This window comes from Sus scrofa, chromosome 7, assembly GCF_000003025.6.
Source record: "Sus scrofa isolate TJ Tabasco breed Duroc chromosome 7, Sscrofa11.1, whole genome shotgun sequence".
NCBI lineage: Eukaryota > Metazoa > Chordata > Mammalia > Artiodactyla > Suidae > Sus > Sus scrofa.
In genome coordinates, this window is record NC_010449.5 from 83,157,961 (window position 1) to 83,165,692 (window position 7,732).

General features: G+C 38.3%; 1 long non-coding RNA gene across 1 annotated transcript; it reads left to right on the forward strand.

Moving 5' to 3' along the window:
• On the forward strand, positions 3,139-6,847 carry LOC110261613. The gene is made up of 2 exons (XR_002345967.1): positions 3,139-3,477; positions 4,073-6,847. It is a non-coding gene; the product is annotated as an uncharacterized LOC110261613 (long non-coding RNA).

Genomic DNA, 7,732 nt, shown 5'->3' on the forward strand with positions numbered 1-7,732 from the left:
ACCCACTGAGTGAGACCAGGGATTGAACCCTCATCCTCGTGGATACTAATTGGATTCAATTCCACTGTGTCACAACTGGAACTCACACATTTCCATTTAAATCACAGCTTGAAACACGTTGTGATTTAAACAATTGGTTTAGCCAGGTTTATTCAGCAAGGCCTACAGATTTTATTATTTTAGAAGATGGCCTTTTAAACAAAAAGTAACAAAGTGGTGCTTAGGACTTAGAGCCCAGGAAGGAGGTTGTCCTAGGAACCACTTGCCAAGAACAAAGTTCCTTGCCCCCTTCACCCAGTGATTTCTGTTCCCCTTTGTAGTGTCCTTTGCTCAGTTCTTACTGCTGCCTCCCTCTGCATCCAGACCCTTCTTACCATCTGTAGCTCCTTATTTATATCGCCTGCACAGGCGCTTCTCTCTTCCATCCTCTTCACCCAGCTAAATCTTTACAAACTACAAATCTGGTTTTGATTTGCTCTTGCTTAAAATAAGTTCTTACTATCAGACTCTTTGTCTTGCCATTCAAAGTCCTCCATGATTTATCCCCAAACCATCTTTTAAAACTTATTTTCTCCTTCTCCTCTCTAGATCTTCTACTTAGCAAAACAAAACAGTCATGCTCCCCTCAACCTTTCTGCCTTTCCACCCTTCTCATGGCCTGAAATGCCAGGGGAGGAAACTTTGTTTTCAAAGGTGAGCTATTCCATGTGGCTTCTATCTTCCTCATGCTCCATCAAAACGAGTGTCACCACTTGTGGAACAATGATGGGTGGAGAATAGGAAAGGGAAAACAAAAATCATATGCTGGTCTCATTCTCAGTGCAATGGCTAATACAGAGTATGATCTAAATAAAGGTTAAACAGATTTTAAATGATGGATAGTAATGTGTTTTCAATGCTACAGTCTAAAACAGAAAGTGAGAATGTAAGCAAATTGCAGCTGTATCAAAATGTTAGGCTAGAGCAAATCTTTAGTCAGCTCTACTCAAGTGCAGGTATCTAATCAGGAAATGGCCTATCATGTAACCCGTGAATTGTTTGTAACTCAGAACATTTAAGTGCAATGGAGCTAACCCCATATATATTAATAACATATTTAGTCTATATTATGTATAGTAATTCATACATGAAAATGATACTTTGGGGTCTCTTAGTAGAATATGTACATTCAGCTGATTTTTAAGATATAAAAGGATCCATTTTATATAGTTGTCTTTATATTTTTCTGCCTGGTTTCCCCTTGTGACTAATGATATACACTTATGAGTGGGCTAATGGGAGTTAGCAAAGTTATCCTGGCCATGGGCCAGCTTTTCCTTTTCTTTAAGGATAATTGTTCAATATTGAGATTGAATCTCTAAAATGAGCTCTTAGAATTTATTTCTCATAATGAAAAAATTGGAAGCCAACTATATGTCCAAGAGTAGTAGATTGATTCCATACACATAGCATATCAAGATTGCAATAAAATGCTATGAAGTCTATAGCAATATTGAACAATGTTCTTGATGTACTCTTAAGGAAAGTTGAAAATCTCACCCATATGTAAACAACTTTTTATGTATGTGGACCATAAACTTGTCAGGAGGTGTAGACTTGCAACCCATTTTATTTATTTAAAAATTTTTTAATGTTATAATAATGAGTAGGTATTGACATCCAAGCATTACATTAGCTGTACTGCTCCTAGCTGAGTGGTGAGAATTGGACTAGAGGAGGACAATTCCTTCTTCCCTTATCCCAGGATGACAGCTGGAGGGGTTTCCCCAAGCAGAGGCGGGTACAATTGCAAACGAGGGGAAACTGCCTTGGTTGCACACTAGGGGCCTGTAGGAGAAACCTGAAGCTTTGGCACAGGGTGGATAGAACTCATCACAGCTTCCCCAATCACTATAAACACACCTGTGTCTCTAGAACTTGATGGATTGATTATCGTATAAGGGGGCAAAGAAAACCAGCAGATGGGATTGCCCAAGTGCTTTACTGTGGGAAAGGGGAGAATTACTGGGAATTTAGTGATGTGCAAATAATGGTTTACTTTCCAAATATTTCAAAGGTGAATTTTGGAAATGCTTGAGACACTTGATGGCCTATTAATTAGATGTTGAGTTTTCACAAAATTTACAAGAACATTTTAATTCTTGCTTGGATTTCTCGTGGGTTCACTAAGAACAGTCTATTGTGTTGCCTGATTTTTTTCTGATAAGAAAAACTATAATAGGAGAGGGATTTATAGACCATTACTCTTCATACTTAAATGTGGAGAGGAAATTACTTGGGGATTTTTTTTTTTTTTTGTCTTTTTAGGGCGACACTCTCAGCATGTGGACGTTCCCAGGCTAGGGGTTGAATTGGAGCTGTAGCTGCTGGCCTACACCATAGCCACAGCAATGTGGGATCCAAGCCTCATCTGTGACCTACATCACAGCTCATGGCAATGCTGGATCCCTAACCCACTGAGTGAGGCCAGGGATTGAACCCGTGTCCTCATGGATGCTAGTCGGGTTCACTAACCGCTGAGCCATGACACGAACTCCTGGGGATCTTGTTAAAATGCATATTCAGATTCAGTGTGCCTCGCTGGGGTCTGAGATTCTTCAGTCTTAAGAGGCTCCCAGGTGGTGTTGATGCTGCTGATCCATGGACCACACTTTGAATAGCGAGGTTTTAGACTATGGGCTCCAAGTATGGCATGTTAAAAACCAGGTTCCTGTGCCCTATGTCCAAAGTTTCTGATGCAGTAAGTAGAAAACTCTATTTTTTTCCCCCGGGATTCACAGGTAATTTTATTGTGCAATCTCATAAAAAACAACGTCTTTAGACACTGCACAACTCGTCACAATATTATTAGAGTTTTGATTATAAGACAGGTATATTTGCAATTAGTTGGACCTTATTCAATCCTAGATGAAGTAAATTACTTCCAATTTTGTACAACTTCTTTACCTTGTATGACTTATTATTTTGTTTTCGATTTCTTTTCTTTTTCTTTCTTTTTTTTTCTTTTTTTTTTTTTTTTTGTCTTTTTTAGGGCCTCACTGTGGCATGAAGAGGTTCCCAGGATAGAGGTTGAGCTGGAGCTGTAGCCAATGGCCTACACTGCAGTCACAGCAACACAGGATCCAAGCAGCATCTGCAACCTACACCACAGCTCACGGCAACGCCAGATCCTTAACCCACTGAACTAGGTCAGGGATCGAACCTGCATCCTCATGGATGCTAGTCAGATTTGTTTCTGCTAAGCCACGATGGGAACTCCACTGATTTCTATTCTTGTATGCCTTAGTTTCTCCTACTCATGCTCTCTTCGTGCGCATGCCGTTACTGGACTTTGCATGCCCAGTTACTTCCTTTTGAACTGAATTAAACACTGACTTATTCTGTGTTCCTGAGCTTTAGGCTCTCGTTTGGTCAATGAACATCATAATACCTTCTCCATGTTCTTCGGAAGGAGTGTCCAGAGCCTGATACAAACTGGTAAGCCTACATTCCAGGCTCTTCTTTGTCAAGTATGATGTGACCTCAGACAAGTTATCTGAGATCCCTGACCCTCTCTCTCTTTCACCAATAGCAAACAGTTTTTTATAAATAGAAGTTCAGGGGAGAGCAGGGGGACAGGGGAGATAAATAAGGAGTTTGGGGTTATCGTATACACACTACTATGTAAAAAATAGGTAAACAACAAGGATCTACTATATAGCACAGGGAACACTCAATATCTTGTAATAATCTATAATGGAAAAGAATCTGAAAAAGAGCATATGTGTGTTTGTATGTGTGTAATTGAATCACTTTGTTGTACACTTGAAACTAACATAACATTATAAATTAACTATACTTCACTTTAAGAAAAACCCTCAAAATATGAAGTGGTAAATAAGCTTGGGGACATTATTACTGGTAGGAAAATATATTACTTTTTAATTTGGCAAAAATAATGTCCCAAATTCATTGAACAGCATTTAATATGTCAATAATTTTTACATGAATTCTCCCCATTGGTTTGAATATCTGAGAGAGTGGTCTACTATGTAAGCATTGCTCACTGGTAGATGGTTTCCTCCTGGTCCAGATGCTGAATCTTCATCCTCTGGCATGATTCTAGTTGGGGACCATCGTTTTCCAGCCCTAGTTGCTGCTGAGGTATGTGGGAATTGCTCTTTTCCATCTTGCGCAAACTATCGTAACAGCACAGAGTCATTAGCACTGCCTATTTGTGCCTCTCGAGCATTACAGTTTTTAACTCTCTTTGGCATTGGGCAGAGAAAGGAGCCAATGAAAGAAGCATGTTGACTTTGCCTGCTGCCTCCAGGGCCACCTTATTCCACGAGGATGTGAAATCAGCATTCTTGGAATGACTATTTCCATTCTTTGCCTAAACATTCTTCTCTATAGTGAATTTCAGAGGGAAGAGATACAGACAACTAATTTCTTTAGGGTTAGTCTGCCTAACAGAAGACTTTTACTGAAGAAAGGCTAACAGCTACATTTAAGTATTCGTGTGTCAAGGACCTGGAGAGAGGTGAGTTGGAAATAGTAAAGGCACGAGAAGTGGTGAGTTAAGAACATGGGTTCTGCAGCCTGGGTTATTATTCTGGCTTTACTAACTTTCTTGCTGGGTGACGTTAGGTAAGTTAGCTCTCCTGTCTGAGGATGAAAAGAGGTAATCAGCTCTGTTAGTATCTATACTGGTGGGAGCATAGATCTTTGGTTTATTCCCCAAATGTACTCTGAATGCCCAGAGAAGTCCTTTGCACCTAGTAGGTGCTTGGTTGATGTTTTTTGAAGGAATAGCTTCCTCCCAGAGTGACAGAAAATACATAAGCCTGTCTCTAAGTTTCTTCAAAGCGTTCCTGCTCATTCTCAGAAGGTCCTGCATTATTGGAATGTCCTTACTGTTCTCCAATAGTTAAATGACCTCGTGTTTTGTTTATTATGCCAGACAAAAATTAGCGGCCCAGTTAAGAGCCTAAACGCTTGGTGGACTTTCTCATCGTCTAAAGTGTTTATTGACCTGAATGAAAGTAGGTGCAACAATTTGAAGCTTCGACCAAATTCGGTCTTTTTAAAAATTTTACAGTTTACAAAACAAGATGTTTTATGGATGGAGTTTATACATTGACTAGAAGAGGGCTATTCCCAATATTGTCTTTATCTTCTAGACATAAATAACAAACAACTCCAGGAATCAAAATTTACTACAATCGTAATAGATTTTGGCAGAGTTTTTGTATTGTGTGCAATGCTGACATAATGCTACTTCCAAGGATAGAGGGCAGGATTTCTAGTTTGGCTTTGTTAAATGGAAGAAAAAAAAAATCCACTACTGTATTTAGTTTTTACTACATTCAATAGATTAATTTTTATAAATAAAACTCTTTCTACTGGCTTCTAATCAGAAAATTGAAATTATCTGTGGCAATGTAACCACTAACAACTTGTATACTATGAAAATATTTCAATAATTAATGCATGCTCCATCTAAAGTAATTGACAGGAGGTCATAAACGTAATGGGCCATCTGTGTTTGATTTGTACATGAAAATGCTTAAAGGGATAGGCAGGTAGTTCAAGCTTCCCTGGCACAAAGAGATTTGTTCCAATTTCTTCAAGTAGCAGAGACACTTACTATAGGGTGTTTTCCTTTCTTTTTTCTTAAAGTCTTTTCCAGATTTCTACTTGAGCTCTGCATTTCTCAGTGCTTCTCATTCTAATGCAATCATCTCGTTGAGAGTTTTGAGTATATGTGGATCACAGGCATCCTCAACAATCATACTAGGCTCTCTTAACCATTTCAATAGCAACCTAAAAACCATAGTGCAATTAAAAAATGTCAGAGGCTCACTCCAAGGTTCTGACTATCATTCGTTCTGCTTAATCCGACCACTTCAAAACTTTCCAAGTTTTTCCTCTTCTGTTGGTAAACAAACAACTATGCTTATATCTATTAACAAAGAGTAATAGGACCATTAGGAATCTTAGTATGAGTTTTGTAATTCACTTCTTTGGGGGTGGACCAGAATCATCTTATTTCTGGAAGTAAAATGGTCAGAAGAAGTTCTAGAATTTTCAGTGTGGGGAAACCAAAGAGCATTGAATAATTGCCTAGAACACTGTCCTGAGATCTAGCCCCAGTTCATCTAAGAACACATATTCAACTGGAATTTCCTGAGCATTTATCATCTGTCAGATATTGTGCTAGGTAGTGATTATGTTGAAAGCCACGTGCTGATTGGTTGAACTAAACCAGCAAGATCCCTGCCCTCAGGGATCTTACTTTCCAGTAGATGCAACTTCTTCCTTTGATATCTTGCAGGCACTATAAACACTATGCCTAGGAGACTAAATGTACTGCCTCTCCTGACCACCCCTCCTCCCTCTGCACTGCCTATTTTGGGAAAATGTGCCAACCATCTACCCAGTTGCCCAAGGCAAGAACCTACAATTATCCTAGACTCTCCCACTTTCTCTTTTACCAAAGCAATTCATAATTTCTGTCAATGTCAATTCCTTACCATTGCTTGCCTCTACTTCTGTCTCTCCATCTCTAGAGTTACCCTCTGAACTCACTTCTTAATCCTTTTTGGTCTGGAATATTGCAACAGCTTCCAGTGTTACTTTCTAACTAATCTAGTCCTTATAGATTATGAATTATGTGGCATTCTATATAATGCTATGTGACTGAATTAAAAAAAAACAACAACCCCACTACCCAATTATTCATCAATTTGACATTGCAAAGGGATAATATCTAGGTGTTTAACAGAAGTTTTTATTTTTTCAGATACATTTTTGCTTTTTAACAGGCGCAACCCCTTTCTCTCTCTCACAGAAGTAAACTCCAGCTACTCTTCAGATTTTAATCAGAAGATAAAAATATAAAACTAGAAATTCAATAAAAATAAAAGTTCAGCTTTTACCATTTCCTGAACATGTATTCATTATCTTTTAATCAATAAAGTGTGCTTTAAGATTGATAAGAAAAATGAGAACTTTAAAAATTGTTAATGATTGTGTTTAATGTATAATATATTGAAGCAAAGGGATAGTTTTAGATATTTGAGTTATACCAGGAAGAAAATGCACCCGTGGTTGTTTTAAACGTAGCTGAGTGTGCCATGCTCTTTAGGATACAGCTGAAAGGGGGCTGAAGATGGTGACATGGGGCGCCTTTTGTTTCTCTTTATGCTCCAAGCTTAGAAGTTTGACTTTTCCCTTCAACACATTGGACTAGTTGTTTCTGATTTATCCTAATGATCAGAAGAATTTTAATGTATTTTTCTGTATATCCAAACACTAAAAAACAATATTAGGCAGCTATAGTTCTTGCCACCCAGATGTTCAGAGTTCAAAGCAAATAACAACATGACAGGCCAGAGGCAACTGAGCCATCTATCAAACAAATGCACAGCCTGATGAGACAGCAGATTAAAAGGCTTAACTGAGGATAGTTTCAGCTGGTGGAGATAAGTACCCAACAGTGTTTTCCACCAAAATGTAGTTTTTTTCTATTGTTTTTCGATACTGTAAAAGCAATGTATACTTGGTACAGAAAAATGTTAGACTACACAAAGCAAAACAAAGAACACCTTCAAAATGAATTTTCCCTTTCATCACAAATCTGCCATTGTCATTGCACTGTTATGTATTCTTGCTGATGTATACAATTGCGTCTCATTCTACATACACATTGTAACCAGCCTTTTTCATTTAATAGATCATCAAATATGTC